The 16785-nt window shown below is 48.3% G+C and overlaps 1 protein-coding gene and 1 long non-coding RNA gene across 4 annotated transcripts in view; both read left to right on the top strand.

Moving 5' to 3' along the window:
• LOC143653725 (NAD(P)H pyrophosphatase NUDT13, mitochondrial) overlaps positions 1 to 16785 on the top strand; it is a 205336-nt gene that overhangs the window by 91654 nt on the left and 96897 nt on the right. The gene's annotated exons all lie outside the window — the stretch shown is intronic.
• LOC143653714 (uncharacterized) lies at positions 6350 to 13894 on the top strand. Of its 2 annotated transcripts, XR_013161493.1 has the most exons (5): positions 6350 to 8698; positions 10670 to 10751; positions 10860 to 12165; positions 12477 to 12557; positions 12678 to 13894. It is a non-coding gene; the product is annotated as an uncharacterized LOC143653714 (long non-coding RNA). The 2 variants fall into 2 exon arrangements; XR_013161492.1 differs by lacking the exon at positions 6350 to 8698 and having other exon boundaries at positions 10346 to 10751.

Below are 16785 nucleotides of genomic sequence, written 5' to 3'. Positions count from 1 at the left end.
TTTCCCTTGTATGTGACAGATTGTTTTTCTCTTGCTGCTTTCAAGATCCTCTCTTTCTCTTTGACCTCTGACATTCTAACTAGTAAATGTCTTGGAGAACGCCTATTTGGGTCTATTCTCTTTGGGATGCGCTGCACTTCTTGGATCTGTAAATTTAGTCTTTCATAAGAGTTGGGAAATTTTCAGTGATAATTTCTTCCATTAGTTTTTCTCCTCCTTTTCCCTTCTCTTCTCCTTCTGGGACACCCACAACACGTATATTTGTGCGCTTCATATTGTCATTCAGTTCCCTGATCCCCTGCTCAAGTTTTTCCATTCTTTTCCCTATAGTTTCTGTTTCTTTTTGGAATTCAGATGTTCCATCCTCCAGTTCACTAATTGTAGCTTCTGTCTCTTTAGATCTACTATTGTAGGTATCCATTGTTTTTTTCATTTTTTCTTCTTTGTCCTTCACTCCCATAAGTTCTGTGATTTATTTTTTCAGATTTTCTATTTCTTCTTTTTGTTCAGCCCATGTCTTCTTCATGTCCTCCCTCAATTTATTGATTTGGTTTTTGAAGAGTTTTTCCATTTCTGTTCGTATATTCAGCATTAGTTGTCTCAGCTCCTGTATCTCATTTGAACTATTGGTTTGTTCCTTTGACTGGGCCATATCTTCAATTTTCCGAGCGTCATCCATTATTTTCTGCTGGTGTCTGGGCATTTGATCAGATTTCCGTGGGTGTGGGACCCAGCTGGTTGAAAGGTTTTTCTGTGGAATCTCTGGGCTCTGTTTTTCTTTTCCTGCCCAGTAGGTGGCGCTCGTGGTGCTCGTCTGTCTGCGGGGCAGTCGGCCTGGGAAACCACGCGTGGAGGTGGGGATCGCTGGCCGTGGTGGCTTGGGGGAATGCCGGTCCAAATTGCCCAGCTGGCCCGAGACGCCAAGCGTGACGGGAGGGCCCCGCTATCCAACGTTCCCAGTCAGACCGGGTAGCCACGTGCGTGGAGGGGACCTCAGTCGCCAGCCGCCCCGGCCGGGAAAACACGCGCCCCTCGGGTATCTCACCGCAGCAGATTCTCCCTGCCCGTTCAGCCGTTCCAGAATGGGGTACGCTGTCTTTTTGGTCTCTGTCGTGACTCCAGGAGCTGTTTCGTATTGTTTCTGTCTCTTTAGTTGCTTTTCTGGAGGAGGAACTAAGACCCGCGCGTCTTACTAAGCCGCCATCTTCTCCCGTCTCTCTCTTTTGTCTTTTTAATGAGTAAAGTGACTCCAGCTTGTTTGATTGGCATTTGGGGGTTGGTCTGTGGGTCTTCTGTCCACTGTAGTCCCCTGCCCCCAACTCCATGATTCCTAAATGCTTCTTAAGTTTCTCTGCAGAATTCCACTCAGTTGTCCCACGGAGGCCACAGTCACCAAGCTAGGCTCTGAAGGGGTGGGTCTCCCTGCTGGGACCCCCCCAGTGGCATAGGGGGTGGAGACAGTCTGCCACTGTCCCTTGGGCTCAGGGGGGAGAGAGGCGGGGACAATGTCTAGGGGCCCAGGAAGGGGAACTGCCAGGGTCCTATGTGCTGTGACCTGCCACACTGCTTCCCTTTCTCTGGCTAAGGACTTGGTCACATCATCTGTCCCTTAAGCAAGGCCAGGAGTCTCTGGAGCCAGTGACAATAAGACCAAGTCCCAGAGCTGAGGGTGTGAATCCCTGCCTTACAAAATCTGGGGCTGCAAGTTCAGGCCGTGCTTCCAGTTTAAACATTCTCCATCCATTGCTGACCAGAGGTGTGTTGTTACTTTAATGAGAGAGGTGGATTGGGGGGTCCTTACAACTCCTGCAGGGGAACCAAACTGCCTCCTTGACCCTCAACCAATCTCTCGGGAATTCCACAGAGATGCCAGATGCATCTGGGTCCATGAAAAAGTTATGGGCCCCCTAAATGAAATGCCCCTTGAAAAATGAATTGGGCTTGTCATTCAGGTAACTGAAACCTGGGCCAGGTGAGCCCAGAGGCAGGGAGTCCCAAAGCGGCACCAGGAAGCCCTCACAGTCCATCACAGCTTCCTGTGGCTCACGGGTAAACCTCTCTTGCAGCCCCTCAAGGCCCTGGTGGTCCTGGACATCTGATAACCCCACCCCCACTGTCTTCATGGCTCCTTTCCTCCCTCTGCCCACCGAGAACCCTGTAGGGCTGCCCTGGCTTCATGCCCCAAACCCCTTTCTAACAACTCTGCTCTCCCTGCTGCTTTCCTTGACAACGTCCTGGCTTGCTCCCTGGCTGTACTGTCATCTTTGCTTCTTTCTCTGATCCTCTGATCTGATTCTCTCCATGCCCCAGCCCACTCAGGTTGGGGTCTGCCTCCCCCCTTCTCCTGAGGGCTTTTTCCTGTCTCTGGTCCCTGGAACTTGGTGATTTGTAGGAGCTCAGTAAAGGTTAGTTTAGTGGCAGCTTTGGTAAGTCACAGCTGAGCCTCCAGGGACTTGCCTCTTATGGAATTTCTCATCAGGCAGGGGTAGTTGGAGGCTGCAGGAAGAAGACAAAAAGGGAACCCTGTCTGGTGTTGTGACTGAGGGTCCCCTTTCTGAGGGTGTCACACTGTGCACACACTCTCCCCAAGAGGAGTCCTGCAAAGGGCAGGGTCAGGGGGATGTTCTGCCTGGGCACGCAGCCCCCAGAGTGCAACCTGAGGGACTGTGTGGATGTCTGAGTTCCAGCTGAGTCAGGGGAGGGTGTGGGTCCAGGGAAATGCTCACTGTGCCCGCAGGGCCTGGGGAAGGGGGTGTGGTGGCGGTGGGGAGGGAGTGAGGGGAAGACTGAAATGGGTTGGGGGTGGAAGGACCCTTGGGCTCATTGGGTTCCCTCCTACTGCAGGTTTCTGGAGGGTTCTCTTGTGCCCTCCACACCTGCCCCTCCCCCTCGGCGCACCCTCCCCCCTTCCCCTGAGACCTTCCTCCTCCTCCTGCTTCACTCCCCTGTTCTGGCCCTCTGGGACCACTGACCTTACCTGCTGGCCCTGGGGTGCTGTACGCAGAGCTGCAGGTCACAAAGCCCCACGTCATCCTTCATGGTCGTTGTAATAAAGGGCTCCGGGCAATGCGGTGCACTACCAGGCAGCCAGCTGTGGGTGGTCCGAGCCAGCAGTTTCCCCCTGTGCGTGTGCTGAGCGGGTGTGTGGTGAGGACGGAGCGTGTTTTGGTAGCGAGGAGGTGGTCGTGTGCTTTTGTCTATCTATATATAGGTATCTATATATAGGGATACATTTAGGTCCTGGGCCTTGGCAGAGCCCAGCTCCAGGATCCCAATTGCGGGGCAGCCAGAAAGGGAGGGAAGATGGGGAGCTGTGCCCCCTTCTGGCTGCTGCTGCTGCTGCTGCTCCTGCCGCTGCAGCTGCCTGGCGCTGAAGGCAGGCCCCAGGGTCTTTTTGGCAGAGGCAGGAGCAGTTTAAAGGAGGCTGAGGAGGAAACGTGCAATTCGGATTTTGATCTCTACTTCCTCCTAGATACGTAAGTAGCCGTGGCATCTGGAGCAGGGGAGGAAACAGTACATGTCAGTGAAGGGTGAGCATGACCAAGCTCTGCAGGTGGAGCCCTGAGGCCCTCCCATCCTGGCCTGGGGACCCAGAGAGTCCCTTTGTCTCTTGGGGGTTTATGGGCAGTCCCAGGTTCAGGCACACCAGAGGTGCCCCTGCGAACTCCTTGTTTCCTGAGGCAGAAAGAATGCGCTAGGCTTTTCTCCAGATGCTTCTTCTATGGAAGGGAACAAAAACCATCATAGTGTTTCTGGAGGACTTCTGGCTCTCACCATCAAGAGTGGGGTGATTGGATTGAATTCCTATTTTATTAGACGCTTGTTTCCACCTTTTGGCTCTAGTACATAATGTTGCTGTGGATAATATAAAGGTATCTGGTGAAGTCCCTGCTTTCACTTTTTCGGATTCTATAGTTAGGAGTTGAATTGATGGGTGATATGGCATGTCTGTATTTAACTTTTGGGGGGCCACCATACTGTTTTCCACAGGGGCTATACCCTTTCGGATTCCATTAACAGTATTTTGGAGCCCACTTCCTCTACATCCTTTCCCAACAGTTGTTTTCCTTTTTAGAAAAGAGCTGTTCTTGTAGGTGTGAAGTGTTATCTCCAGGTTTTGATTTGCATTTTTCTATTGATTAATGATGTTGAGCATTTTATATGCTTATTTACCATTTGTATATTCTCTTCAGAAAAAAATGTGCTCAAGTCTTTCCATTTTTCAGTGGGGTTGTTTCCATTTTTGTTGTTCCCTTGCAAAAGTTTTTGTTTTGTTTCTTATTTTGGATAATAAGCCTTATCAGATATATAGTTTGCAGCTATTTTCTCCCATTCTGTAAAATGTCTTTTCACTTCACTTTAATGATGTCCTTTGATGTACACCCAGGGGGTACAAGGGTAGTTCAGTGGTAGAATTCTCACCTGCTATACAGGAGACCCGGTTTGATTCCCAGTCCATGCCTTCCCAAAAAACAAACAAGCAAAGCAAACAAAAAAAAAAGAATTCAACAAATGGTGCAATAATGGGATACTCATACAGAAAAATAATGAAATGTGACGCCTACCATACAGTATAAAAACAAAAGAACACTGAAAACATCCCATACCCCTTACCACCCACCCCCATTACTTATTTATTTTTGTCTATTTTCTTATTTACATGCCTGTATACTGGATAAAGAGAGTTTCAGTTACTAGGTTTTTACAATCACATGGTCATAACATAAAAGCCGTATAATTATGCAGTCATCTTTAAGTATCAAGTCTACTAGATTACAGTTCAACAGTTTCAGGTATTTCCTTCTATCTATTCTAATACACTAGAAACTAAAAGGGAATATCTATAGAATGCATATGAATAACCTCTAGAATAACTTCTCAATTCTATCTCATATCTTTTAACCACTGAAACTATTTTGTTTCATTTGTTTTCCACCTTTTGGTCAAGAAGGCTTTCGCAATCCCATGATACCAAGGCCTGGCTCATTCCTGGGAATCATGTCCCAAGTTTCCAGGGAAATTTCCACCCCTGACTCCCCAGCTTTTGAAGGACAGTTTTTCTGTCTGTAGCATTTTTGATTGGCATTTTTTTTCTTTCATTCCTTTGAATATGTCATTCCACTGCCTTCTGGCTTGCATGGTCTCTAATTAGAAATCAGAACTTTATCTTACTAAGGATCCCTTGTATAAGCTTTGTCACGTCTCTGTTGCTGTTTTCAATATGCTTTTTTTTTTCATCTCTGGGCTTTGACAATTTCCCTATAATGTGGATCTCTTTCAGGTTAGCCTATCTGGAGTCCATTCAGCTTCTTGGACTTGTGTATTCTTATCTTTCATCAGCTTTGGGAAGTTGTCAGTCATTATTCTAATTTTTAACCTTTCTGTCACTCTTCCCTCTCTAGGACTCCTATTATTAGTCTGTTGGTTCACTGGTTGGTGTCCCAGAGGTTTCTGTTTATTTTTATAGTCTTTTCTCTTTATGCTCCTTGGACAGAATTATTTTTGTTGTCTTGTCTTCAGCTGTTCTGATCTTTTCTTCTGCATGTGCTGCTCTGCTGTTGAACTCCTGTGTTGAACTTTTCAATTCAGCTATTGCGTTTTTCAACTTTAGAACTGCTAATTGGCTCCTCTTTATAATTTCTATCTCATTATTGAAGTGATGACTTTGTTCAAATACGATTTTCCTGAAATCTTTTAGTTCTTTTTTTGAGATTTCCTTTAGTTAATTGAGCTATGTAACTGAGTTGATATATGACCTTTGATTATTATTCTCAGTAACTTGGCATCCTCTGTGATGTTTTCTATTGAATTCCTTCTTCCTGTGAATGGCTCATACTTTCCTGTCTCCTTGTGTGTGCTGTAATTTTTTGTTGAGAACTGGACATATTGAGTATTACTGAGTGGTTCACTCTTGAAAGCTAGCTTTCCCATAATTTAGTACGCCAGATCAAGAAAAAGAAAAGAAAACAAAGAAAAAAAAAAGAATGGAAAGAGAGAAAGAGAAATAAAAGAACCTACAAGCAAAAGAAACAACCCCCTGCCCCCCATAAAAAGATTATTCCCTCTCCACATCTCTTGGGAGATGCCAGGGGGAAGGCAGAAGTTGGAGTTGCAAGAGCTAAAACTGAGGCTACTGTCTGTGCTGGTGCTTCAGGAAGCCACCAGACCAAGAAACAAAAGAGAGAAAGAAAGGAAACAATGAAAAATGAATGGGCCATTTCTGTCCTACTAGATGCTATTGGAAAACCAGAAGTGCTACTGGTGAGAGGGCCAAAAGCAAGGCTAGTTCCTTGCATATACAGCAAACCAAGAAGCACAGGTTAAAAAAAAAAGAGTAATCATCCCACAACCTCCCCCTATACCACACACAAAAAAAAGGGATGCACTGGCTCTTCTTATGCCCTGGTAGATGCTGGTGGGAGGCTGGAGGTTGATTGTTCTAGGAGAGCTGAACCTGAAGCTAGCATATGTGCTGCTCAAACAGGGACACCAGAGACCTGCCTTGACCTCCAGCCCCAAATTTTGGATCTCTAGTGTCACCGCAGCCAGCTGCTCCAGGAATCCTGGCTGCATTTCTATAGCTGACATCATTTTAACTGTCAGTGTGTGGGCTGAGGAATGGAGACTAGTCACTGGTTGGAACTTTCACTTACAAAATCTGAAATTTCAGTAGCCTTTCTTTTCATACTTCATTTCCATGATTGTTCTAGCATCCAATATCACTCCAGGGTAGCCATGTGGTTAACTCCATTCCCCCTCCAAGCTTATTCATTTTACTAGTGAAGGGTGCAAAAAGAGAGAAGAGGAGTAATGAGAGGGGAGTGAATAGTGTCAGCAGTAGTTAGGAAAAGGAATGGCTTTGCACATTAGCTTGGGGGCTGCTGAGTGTAAAACCTGTATTGTAGGTGGGTTTCCAGAGGCTAGTGCATTGCTGCCAACGTACTTCAGATGCTGGGTCATCACTCAGGGTGTTTGCACCTCTGGCAATGAGTAGAACAGGGGCTTGCAGTTGAAGGTAGGTTCACATCCATGCTAGCTCTAGAAATTGTGGCAAACCGCTTGACCTGCCTTATCCTCAGTTATTTCATGTGTTAAATGAGAGTAATGCTGGAATCATGGGGTGGTCCTAGAACTAAGAGGGAGAGGGCATAACTTGGGGGTGCAGTGAGGAATGCTTGGCAGATCAGAAACAGACTCCCAATAGATACCCTACCTAAGGGGTCATGTCAGGCAGAGTCTGAAGCCCATGAAGGCAAGAGTCCAGCAGAGGCACTTCCACATTAGACCTGGGTAACCTGCAGAGCTGGGCTGTAGCTTCCAAAGGACTTATGGTGGGAGTGATGCAGAAGAGCTCCTGCCCTCACTCCATCACAGACACCTTTAAAGGGCCAGAGAGGAGTCAACAGCTGGGAATGGTCATTACCAAGGAGAGATCGACCCATGAGAAGGCAGCCCTCAGAATCCACTGGGGATTTGCCCTGAAATACATCCCCCCTGATTCCTTTTCTAAACAGCTCCCACCTAGGGGCCACCTCTCCTGGTCTGCCTGGGACTGTCTTTGAGTGGGGACACCCAAAAGAGAGTGGAGAACACCTCAGCTGGAGGGGGCACCTGGGTTCTGGATGCGGACAGTCTGCCTGGGACTGTCTTGGAAGTCCCAAGTCCAGGGGCTCGTCCAACCTGGGCAAACAGGTCAGAGGGCCACTCCACTTCCACTGTCCACCATGATGAAAACCCTTGGCCAAGGCCATGCACCGCGGTGCCTGAGGGCTGCTGCACTCCAAGGTTGTGCTGGGGAGGGAAGGAACTTGTTGGATATGAGGATGGAAGAGGGGTAGAGCTGGACCCATGTGCCTCATCTCCCTGGCCCATGTTTTCTATTTTCAGATCGGGCAGCGTGAACAATAACTGAATGTATGTTTACAACTTCATGGAGGATCTAGTGAATAAGTTCAAGAAGTATGGCTTCCCATGATGTGGGCTTCTCAGTGCTACCGGGTGCCTGTCCTCTGCCTGGCAGAGTGCACAGCCTTTTTAGACTTGGGAGGCCTGCAAATCCCTTGGGTGGGTTTCCTGAGCCCAGGGCACTGACGAGGAGTGGAGAACAGATCCCACCGAACAGTCCATTGTGGTCACTGAAGCATGGTGCACCCTGGGGGTAGGGAAGAGCTTGTTAAAGACTGGGCAGGGCAATGAAGGGGAGGGACGTCTGTGACCCACTCCCCAAAAGGAGAATAATTACTTTGAGGTGGGAGAACAGAGGAGGAAAGGAGGGACGACACTATGAAATATATCCCAGTAGAAGGGAGATATGCTGTGGCCTCAGGGACAAGAGGGCAGGTCTTGATGTCACTGTAAGTGGTGAGATAGATATGGGTATTTGCATGTATTTTGGGGTGTTGGGGGTTTATGGATGGAGCAGATTGTCATCCTGGTACCCTCTCTTGAGTGAAAGCTCTTGAAATCCTTCACTAAATGTGTGAGCATTACCTGTTTGGGATCGAGTCCCAAATGGAAGAGATGGGGGTGGGGAGGAGGTAATTGGCCTGTACCCCGGCCTGGCTGTTTGCTGGTGTCATTTCCAGCTATGTGAATGACTTCTCATGAGTGGGTGCTTTGTCCCCAGCCCGAAGCTGTGGATGCCATTTATTTTATATTCCACCGAGGGCTCCACTCTCGTGCCGCTCACATCAGACAGGTAAGTGCCATCTTACCTTTTCAAGGCAGATCTGGAGGCCTGTGCAGAAGCAGGGGGAATGGAGCTTGCAGAGCTGCTGATCCATGAAAGCTCCCAGGGCACTCAGGGACACAAAGGCCTGGAGCCGAATCCAGAGTTGGGACACCCAAAAGAGAGGGGAGAACACCTCGGCTGGAGGGGGCGCCTGGGTTCTGCATGCGGAGAGCGCTTCAGCACCTTGGAGAGAAGCTCGGGCCGCAGGGGAGGCTGTGGGCGTCCTCCAAGGAGAAGGGGGTGCAGTAAAGCCAGGAATGGGGACAGCCCGCCAGGCGTCTGGCTCCTAGAAAAGCTAGAATGAGCTGAAGTTCCGGGGCTGGGAGAAAGTCAGGTGGGGTGCACGTGGGCGTCATTTGGGTTTGGGAGAGAGGACCCAAGTGGGTTTGAAGTGGGAAAAAGTCCATGGGAAGGACCCTGGCAAGGGGTAGAGAGGGAGGAGACAGGAGAGGGCATGGGTGTCAGGAGGAGGAGCTGGCCTGTGACACGGAGAGGCCACTGCTTCTTCCCAGGCAGAGTGGCTTCAGGGAGCAGGGCTGGGAGGCTGGCAGTGACCTCCTTGGTCTCCTTGGGCAGTGGAGTTGTGGCGGGTGGCATGACAGGAATGAGGGGTGGGGGTCAGGGGAGTGGAAAAGATGCAGTGTACATGGAAGGATGCAGTGCCATGGCACTCCGAATTCTCCAGCAGCCAGCCCAAGGAGGGCGCATGGGATTTCCATCAGAGCTAAGCTCAACCTAGGAACGGTTATTCCCAAACATGTCCCACTGCCCAGGAGCTGAGGAGGGAGATGCAGAGGGGCAGGAGTGGGACCTGCCTAGCGGGGTCCTCCAAAGGGGGCCCATGGAGCCTGAGAGGAGAGGCAGGAGGGCCCCCTGCATGGTCCGTTGAGAACCCATGGCCTGGGCTGGGCTGGGGTGGTGCATTCCGAGGTGATGCTGAGGGTCTGTATATGGCTGAGGGCCAGGGTCCTCAAAGCAGGCTGCCCTGCAGGCAGGAGGCCAGAGTGCAGAGGAGCTGCGAAGCTGTCAGGGGAGGGGGAAACCAGGAAGAGGGTTCCTCAGGATGAAAGTGTCTTCACAAGGGGAAGGCTTGCCCACGGAGGCGGGGGTTTGCAGACCTGCCTGCAGGGCAGCCCCCTCTAGGGGTCAGGATCCAAGGCCCCCTCACCTCCTCAACTGGGCCTGAGCCCCTGAGCACTCACCCCACTGCAGCAAACCCTCTGTCCCTAGCCTGAGGCCAGCCTTGCTGGGCCAGCTCCACCACGTCCTGTCAGATTAGCCTGACTCCAGTCCCCCCTGTCCCCAGTACCAGCCCTACCTGTTCGGACCTGTGCATCTGCTCTAATGGCACCTGACAGGTTTGCACAGACACCTTGTGGGGCTGACTCCTCCCAGCATCTGGCCTTTTTCTCTGAGGAGCACAGGAACCCAAGGGGCTCTGACACTCTGATTAGGAACAGCCTCTCCTTCCTTTAGTGCTGACTCAAGGGGAAGCAGCCAGTGGGACTGAGCCCACCCCAGGAGTCTGTGACAGTGAGGGGGAGGTGGGGGGAACCACAGGCAAGCAAGAGGCACTTGTCCAAACCACCCCCATGGGAGGGGCGGGTGCCTGCCCTGAGGACCCTGAGGACTTCCGTGGAAACTGAAGGTCCACCCTGAGTCTTGACTTACAGCTCCCCATGCTGGGAACACTCCCCTGCTTGGACTGTGGACACCAGAGACCAGTCCCTGGGTAGGGTCCCTGTGGGCTGGAGGCTGGGAGCCATGGGACATGAATGAGCCCCCAGCAAACCAGTCCAGGCCCATGGGAACAGCAGAGCTGCCCCCACGGTGCTGACCTGCCCAGGGGTCAGACGCCCCACATCCTTGCTCATCCATGCAGCACGACTGGTTAGCAGCACCCCCCAACTCAACCCCCTCTTCTCTATTTTGTTTCAGAAAAGAAATCGAACGTGGTCTTCAAGAACTTAAAACTGTCGTACCTGAGGGTTCTACATTCATGCAAGAAGGCTTTAAAAAGGTACACACTGCTAGAGCTTGGAGAATGTTTCCAGATTGATAAAATTCTTAGAGTATTCCTTGGATCATCTAACCCGCCTTCTCCCAATGTTTCTTCATTTCATTGCAGGCAAATGAACAGATTGAAAAAGAGAACGAGGGAGGTAAGCCACCTGCAGACTGCGGTGTTCTCTGGCGTAGAGGACAAAGCCAGGCTGGGGCATCAGCGAGCTCTGGGTTCCAGTCTCACCACAGCCACATTTTAGCTGAGTTGGAGAAAGTTCCTTCACCTCTTGGAGCCACAGATTCCTCATCTGTACAATGAGAATAAGGAAATGCTGCATCTAGTGATTTATGAAAACAGAACAAGATCTGCCTGTAGTTCCTGGTCTTGATAAGTTCGAGATGCTTCCATGTCAGGCCATGGCCCTCTGGTGACTGAAGTTCGACTGCATGAAAAGTGAAGGAAGCAGCCAAGGGCACCTTGAGCAGACTTAGGTTTCTGTTTACAGATTTTCACCTTTTCCTGAGCACATTCTCCTCGGAGCTATATTTTAGCTTTTGGCTCCTTGTCCTTTCACCCTGGGACTCCATCCCTGACCATGTGAGAAGCTGTCCTCAGACTAGGAAAGACTTCCACTAGGCTTAGGGATTCCACCTTGGTGAGGGGAGATGCACCAGCATTTGGTGAGGCCTTGAGCTGGGCATGTGGTCCTTTGTCAATTGGCCAGGTGTCTTGAGCCCCAGGCCACTGGTGGGGACCCCCCAGGTCCTGCCTGGCCCTGGTGTGCCGTTGCCATGAGCCCTGCAGCACACCTTCCACAGGAGAATCTGGCTGCTGCTCTGGCGTCTTACACCTGTCACATGAGTGGGCTCGGGCTCCCGTCTTGGCACAGATTGTGCCATCTGTTGATGGGGAGGATGTGGGCAGCCAGCGAGGAGGGGCCCTAAAGAGGCTCAGTCTCCTTGTCTGCCATGTGGACCTAGGCTGAGGCTCTTCTCGTTCTGGGGTCTGCCGCAAAACCTGCCGGAGTTGGATGCGTGCTTGTGTCTCCCAGGGAGCTGCCCACGAACACTTGGTATCAGGAGAACTGGGCCATGTACTGGCCTGGGCATCTCCATGGCCCTGGCAGCCTGTGGCTACCTGTTGCACCCTTGGTGCTTTTCTCAATGCAGCCACTCCTCACTTGTCCCACAGGTAAGAAGGTTTCCAGCACAGTTATTGCTTTTACGAATGGAATACTAGAGCCAAAACCATATGAAGAAACGAAGTTTGAAGTGAGTTCAGTTCATGGTTATGTGCATTTTCCTGCACACGTTTTGGTGCATTATACTTAATTTCTTCTCTCTTAGGCTCAAAAGTCTCAGTCGATGGGGACCACTGTTTATGGTGTGGGCGTAAAAGATTATGAACAGTCACAGTTAAGTCAGAACAGGTAACCCAGGGACTACCCTTGGGCCTGGGGAAGGTATCAGAGGCTGCTTTCCCAGGGGTTCCCGGGATGATATTGCAGCCCATATTATTTGGAGCCACCCATGCCCACTGCAGAGTGTGGTAACAAGGGCTTGGCCAAATGAAGGTGCAGGAGTTTGGTGCCCCTTAAGGGGGTTCTGCTGGCAGACAGAAGGATCTAGTCTTCGAGTGTAGCACTCCCTGGGCCCCAGACATGGTAGCCAGAGACTGTCTCCTGTGTGAGCCCCTTCAGTGCCCTGGCTGTGAGTCCAAGCCACCTCCTCTCCCTTGTAGCTGGAAGGATTTGCAGACAGCAAAGACCTTGCTTTTGGAGTGACTGGAGGATTCAGCTCCCTGACAAGCATCACTGACAGGGTGAGTGGGTGCTGGATATGGGGGGGGGGGGGGGTGAGAAGCTGCAAGTAAGAAGGGGCTTCTGATATATCTCCCCATTGTTCACTCCCCCTGCCCCTCCTGCCCTACTCTATATTCCAGCTTGCAGAAAGAAGCTGTATTGAGCTTAAATCTGTGGACCGTATCACTGCTTGTGTGGGAGGTAAGAGCTGAGGATTCACCTGGGCTCCCTGTCCCCACACCCTATAGCAGCTTTGTGGCATTTTGCCTCCATCACATGTGGCCAGTGTCAGAGCCTCCCCCAGGGAACCCAGGCAGCTTGTCTTCTTGAGTCTGGCTTCCTACACCTGTCAGGTTTGGGACCCACCCATGGCATGTGTGCTGAGTGCCTGCTTGATGGCCAAGACCACCACTGCCGAGTGACACGCAGCCTGTCCCTGGGGCCTGCATGTGGGACTCAGCACAGGCCAGCAGACACCGGAGATTCCCCTTGCTCTCGCATGCTCAAGAGCCACCCAGGCAGGGTCACTGACAGCAAATGCTCCTGCGAACAAAAGGGAACGGGCCTGGTGGCCAAGCCAAAAAAGACTGGCTATCCGGGTGGGAGTCCCAGGGTGAAGGCAGGCCCTGCAGTGCAGCATCTACCCATATAGCAGCCTCCTCTCTCAGCAATGGCCAACATGCAGAAATGCAAACTGCTGGGGCCGCGTGTTTCCATTTCCCACAAAATCCAGAAATCGGGATTATTAGATTAAATGTCCAATTTGTTAGAGTTGGGCCCCTGTATTTTGAAAAGACTTCAAACCTAACAGAACAGGTAAGCAGGCCAGTTTTGGCCCAGGGACCAAGAATGCCTCTGTCCTTTAAAACCTTGAATTTACAAGCTCTGACCTGGATGGATGGAAGGGAGAGGCAGGAGGGTGGGAGGCAGGAGGAACTGGAACTGTCAGATCCAAAGTCAGGCCAGTTCTTAGAGGAAATGCCCCTCAGTTCTCTTCCCTGGGACCCCGCAAGCGCTGGGGCTGGAATTACGTGGCCTGGGTCAAGAGGCAGCACTGTGGAAGGAATGGGGTTCGGGTGGACAGACCAGCCTGGAACACCAGAGAACTCCCTGAGGGACCAGCTGCCCTCCCTGCGTCTGCAATAATATTTGCCTCGGGGTTGAAAAGCCCAGGAGGCCCCCCCACCAAGCCACCTGGCCAGGGGCTCTGCCCTGAACAAGCCCTCAGTGTCTCAGTCCTTCCCACACTGGGGCAAAGAAGTGTCCACTGAGTCCCAGCATGGGCCGACTGGGACCTGGTGGGCCAGGAGGAGACAGGTGTTGACCTACCTGCCTTCCCTCCAAAGAACTGTAATTTTGTAACTAAATAGATCCTCTTTATAAAAGCCAAATCCATCTCTGGTGTATTGCATGCCGGCAGCATTAGCAAGCTAAAATATACATATACTGGAGAATACTGAAAGCCATATCCATGCCCAGGGCAAGATGCAGGGTCAGAAACACCTGAGAATACCCAAGCTTTCATGTCTGATTCGTCTTTAGGTTCCACAAAAGCAGGAAGTGGAAGCTAAAACAGAATTGTAAATAGTCTAAGTATTGAAATAGTGCCCCAACTCAGAGACAATCTGCAAAGTTTGTTTCTTTCTTCTTTCCTCCAGGTGTATAAGAAATCTGTCAAACTACTACCTAAGATGGGGGAGGGACAAGAGTTAAGGGGAGGTTTAGATCTCCTATTTGGTGAGGGTGTGTTTTCGGTTATCTTTCTCTTGGGAGCAATGAAATTATCTAAAATTCAGAGTGTTGATGGACTGTGGACTTTGGGTATCATACATGATGCCTAATGAATGCAGGTGGCTGAAGGATGCACTGACTGAGAAGTAGAGAAGCCATATTCTTTAACCTTCATTCAACATTGCCTGGTTTCTAAGATTTACTGTAAAGCTACAGTGATAAACATAGCGGGGAATTGGCTAACGGGTAGCCATGTAGCTCGATGGCAAAAAGAGTCTGGAAACAGACCCCACATATATATGGTCAAATGACTTCCAACAAGGGTGACAAGATAATTCAAGGAGGTGGGGGAGAGTCTTCAGTAAATGGTGCTGGAACAGCAAGACACTTCTATTGAAAAAAAAGTGGATAACAACCCTTGGCGCACATCATACACAAAAATTAACTTGAGAAAAGATAGCAGAATGTTTATATAACAACTTTATTCGTAATGCCAAAAAATGGAATCAATTCAAACCACAACAGGCGAATGTATAAGCAAATCATTGTATATCCAGACAATGGAATATCTCTTAGCAATAAAAATGAACTATTGATAAATTCAGCAACATCATGAATCTCAAAGACATTATGCTGAGTAAAAAAAAAAAAAAATTCAGACACAATGAAGGATGTACTATATATGAAACTCTAGAAAATGCAAAACTGATTTGTTGTAGTAGAAAGCAGATCACTGAGCCTTGGGGCCAGGCTGAGGGGTATGGAGTGGCTGCAATGGGTCATGAAGGAAATGTTCTTCATTTGGATTGGGTGATGGTTACATGGCATATACATTTGCCAAAACTCTTCAACCCATACATTTCACATGGGGACATTTTATTGTACGTAAATTGCACCTCCAAAATAATGTTTTTTTTTTCTTTTTTTTTTATCTTTTTTTATTAATTAAAAAAAGAATTAACAAAACAATTAGAAATCATTCCAATCTACATGTACAATCAATAATTCTTAATAACATCACATAGTTGCATATTCATCATTTCTTAGTACATTTGCATCAATTTAGAAAAAGAAATAAAAAGACAACAGAATAAGAATTAAAACAATAATAGAAAGAAAAAAAAACAAAAACAAAAAACTTATACCTCACATGCAGCTTCATTCAGTGTTTTAACATAATTGCATTACAATTGGGTAGTATTGTGCTGTCCATTTCTGAGTTTTTATAACCAGTCCCGTTGTACAATCTGTATCCCTTCAGCTCCAATTATCCCTTCTCTTTTTTTTTTTTTTTAATTAACGGAAAAAAAGAAATTAACCCAACATTTAGAGGTCATACCATTCTACATATGCAATCATTAATTCTTAACATCATCACATAGATGCATGATCATCATTTCTTAGTACATATGCATTGGTTTAGAAGAACTAGCAACATAACCGAAAAAGATATAGAATGTTAATATAGAGAAAAAAATAAAAGTAATAATAGTAAAATCAAAACAAAACAAAACAAAAACCTATAGCTCAGATGCAGCTTCATTCAGTGTTTTAACATGATTACTTTACGATTAGGTATTATTGTGCTGTCCATTTTTTGAATTTTTGTATCTAGTCCTGTTACACCGTCTGTATCCCTTCAACTCCAATTGGCCATTATCTTACCCTGTTTCTACCTCTTGCTGGACTCTGTTATCAAGGACATATTCCAAATTTATTCTCGAATGTCTGTTCACATCAGTGGGACCATACAGTATTTGTCCTTTAGTTTTTGGCTAGACTCACTCAGCATAATGTTCTCTAGGTCCATCCATGTTATTACAGGCTTCATAAGTTTATCCTGTCTTAAAGCTGCATAGTATTCCATCGTATGTATATACCACAGTTTGTTTAGCCACTCGTCTGTTGATGGAGATTTCGGCTGTTTCCATCTCTTTGCAATTGTAAATAACGCTGCTATAAACATTGGTGTGCAAATGTCCGTTTGTGTCTTTGCCCTTAAGTCCTTTGAATATATTCCCAGCAATGGTATTGCTGGGTCGTATGGCAATTCTATATTCAGCTTTTTGAGGAACCGCCAAACTGCCTTCCACAGTGGTTGCACCATTTGACATTCCCACCAACAGTGGATAAGTGTGCCTCTTTCTCCGCATCCTCTCCAGCACTTGTCCTTTTCTGTTTTGTTGATAATGGCCATTCTGGTGGGTGTGAGATGATATCTCATTGTGGTTTTGATATGCATTTCTCTAATGTCCAGGGACATTGAGCATCTCTTCATGTGCCTTTTGGCCATTTGTATTTCCTCTTCTGAGAGGTGTCTGTTCAAGTCTTTTTCCCATTTTGTAATTGGATTGGCTGTCTTTTTGTTGTTGAGATGAACAATCTCCTTATAAATTCTGGATACTAGACCTTTATCTGATATATCATTTCCAAATATTGTCTCCCATTGTGTAGGCTGTCTTTCTACTTTCTTTTTTTTTTTTTTTTTTTTTTACTTTATTTTTTTTTTTATTAATT

The sequence above is a fragment of the Tamandua tetradactyla genome, chromosome 13 (genome assembly GCF_023851605.1).
Source record: "Tamandua tetradactyla isolate mTamTet1 chromosome 13, mTamTet1.pri, whole genome shotgun sequence".
NCBI lineage: Eukaryota > Metazoa > Chordata > Mammalia > Pilosa > Myrmecophagidae > Tamandua > Tamandua tetradactyla.
The sequence above is the reverse complement of the archived record's forward strand: the minus strand, read 5'-3'. Positions and strand labels throughout refer to the sequence as shown.